This window comes from Mytilus galloprovincialis, chromosome 11 (assembly GCF_965363235.1).
Source record: "Mytilus galloprovincialis chromosome 11, xbMytGall1.hap1.1, whole genome shotgun sequence".
In the NCBI taxonomy this organism is placed as follows: domain Eukaryota; kingdom Metazoa; phylum Mollusca; class Bivalvia; order Mytilida; family Mytilidae; genus Mytilus; species Mytilus galloprovincialis.
This window is the reverse complement of record NC_134848.1, coordinates 74,128,154-74,130,513: the sequence shown is the minus strand read 5'-3', so window position 1 is coordinate 74,130,513 and position 2,360 is coordinate 74,128,154. Positions and strand designations below refer to the sequence as shown.

The window sequence follows — 2,360 nt, the reverse complement described above, 5'->3', positions numbered from 1 at the left end:
CTTTTATTAGAATAGTAGACTTAATTTTGTAGAGGAAAGTGATTTCTATTTCCATTATCAATTCACCGTTTCAGAATCTAATGCATTCTGGGTAATATTTTCAAAAGTGTACACCAAAGCGTGGTGATTGGTTTAAAACGTCCTAAACAATCGAAATTCAACCAATGACGTAACGTTATTTTCATTTTGGGGTACGGACAATGCAATTACCCATAGTCCTTTAGATTCTGAAACGGCCAAATTGTATAGATATAAATAATAATTGAAGACTTTGAGTATAAGTTTATTTACTAGAAATAAATAATTTATGTAAAAAAATAATTAATTTACATTTACATCTGTAACAACAGACTAATTTGAAACAATCTTTAAAAAGTCATACACAAAATCTTTGATTCCGTATACTCGTTTTTCAGTGGTTTGGTCAGAAAATAAGTCATTAGCCCTGGAAAAAATGGACTTAGAACTTTTCTTTAATTGCTTTTCCATTTCTGAAACGACTGTTTGAAATGTGTTATCTCTCCGCTCCGTTTTTTTCGTAGGCTTGATAATGCTATGATCATGGTGTTTTGTAAAGCTGTCCGTATCATCATGAGAAGACCATCTATTTGTCGGTATTCTCTGATCTCCAAATGATTCAGAGTTGAGTCTTCCGTGCCGCTCGTTCCGCTCGTTCCTGTATACGATTTGAGTATTCGGACGAACATATACTCTTAATAAGCTGTTGTCCGGTCCGTCAGCTAGTCCTGTGTATTGTTCGAATATATTCTTGTAGTTTGACATATGATGATCCTGCATTTGAAGAAAATCCTGAAATTGAATTAAAAAACAGAATAATTTATTTTTCATTTATACAGTCCATTTACTTTTGGAGCGATAATTGTTTTTGTGGCCTTTTGATTAATGACACAATTTCTGAAAGGGCCTTATTGTTTCTAATGCTTATATGTGAATACATTGAGTATAGGTGCTTGCATTTGGTGTTTGAAAATTGTTCCTAGTTTTCTGATTGATAAGGATTTCACCCTTATTCAAGTCTTACTTATAGTTATACAACCAGTCTAAAAACATCATTGAAAGTCATATAATAACAGTTAACATAAAACAATGACAGCATACAAATAGTAGTACCAACTTCTTAGACTAGTAACGAGCGATTTTCTATAGTCCTAGCTTATTCTATATTCTACAAGCATGTGCCATTTCTACTAAACCGATCTGACCAATCAGCACCAAGAATGATAAAAACAAAAACAAAATTGGAGTTGATTGTTTAAAACAGTTTCATACGTTATGCTAAAAAAAACTTTACACTGAATTTCTGTTTATTGTAAGAATAGAGGATTTTGAGTTTTGTATATACATAAAAATAATAATAGTATAGTCTAAAATATGACAATGCATAACTCATTTGATAACATGTTTTCTCGTTTAAATGCTATGGTGAAATATTAATTACGATTTTCGACTGTCGCCTCCTTATTCAGTGCCTGAATATATATTATGTTTTTTTATAAAGAACATTCCACATTTAATAGACTTGCAGCATGTTTATTGGAATTCGTTTGCCATGTTCCATTGATGTTCACTTACTACATTTATCTGACATCTGAGACTATTTTGCGATGCAATTAACACTTTGATATCAATTCAATCAAATGAATCTTTAAACTTTTGCACTTCTTTTTTAAAAAAATGAGCCTGTCTGGGTATCTCTCATACTTCTTTGCTTAAACTTTTCAATTAAACAATCGGCTGATTAAAACACGAAAACTAAATATTACCTTGTCTGGAATAAACGCAGCCATAGTAAACTCAAATCCAAGAACAAATATGATAGCACAAACAGTACAATATTTCAACACAGCCATTCCAGATTTGGTGTATTCCGTTGTGTATCCTTCTTTAGTTTGTTGTACATGTAGTTTTGTTTAATACTTATTAATTATCATTGATTGATATGATATGCAATAAATACATGTAATTATTAATTGTATGACATAATGTGACGTACAAGAAAGGTATTGTCGTCCAACCACCCTTATTTCAACGTTTGCGTGGTAATAGGTGTAGCATTGTACATGTAAACAAATGCTTAGCCACCTCTATCTATTACGGAATCATTTCCTTTCATTTCCGGAGTCTTGAATTTGACTTTATCTAAAAGAAATCGGCGCGGGACGTTTGCGCTTTTTCATAGGACATTTGCGCTTTTATTTTTGGACACTTGCGCTTCACATAATAAGACATTTGCGCTTTTTAAAAATAGACATTTGCGCTTTTTACATAAGACATTTGCGCTTTTGCAACATTTGGTTTTTATGACTATCCCCCTCTTTTATCCGGGCTTGAGACCGGCA

General features: G+C 32.2%; 1 long non-coding RNA gene across 1 annotated transcript; it reads right to left on the bottom strand.

The window, feature by feature from the left end:
• Nucleotides 1-267: 267 nt before the first annotated feature.
• Nucleotides 268-2,149, bottom strand: LOC143051383 (uncharacterized). Its single transcript, XR_012970735.1, has 2 exons — nt 1,785-2,149; nt 268-810 (listed from the first exon to the last, which is right to left on the bottom strand). It is a non-coding gene; the product is annotated as an uncharacterized LOC143051383 (long non-coding RNA).
• Between the last annotated feature and the right edge of the window lie 211 nt (nt 2,150-2,360).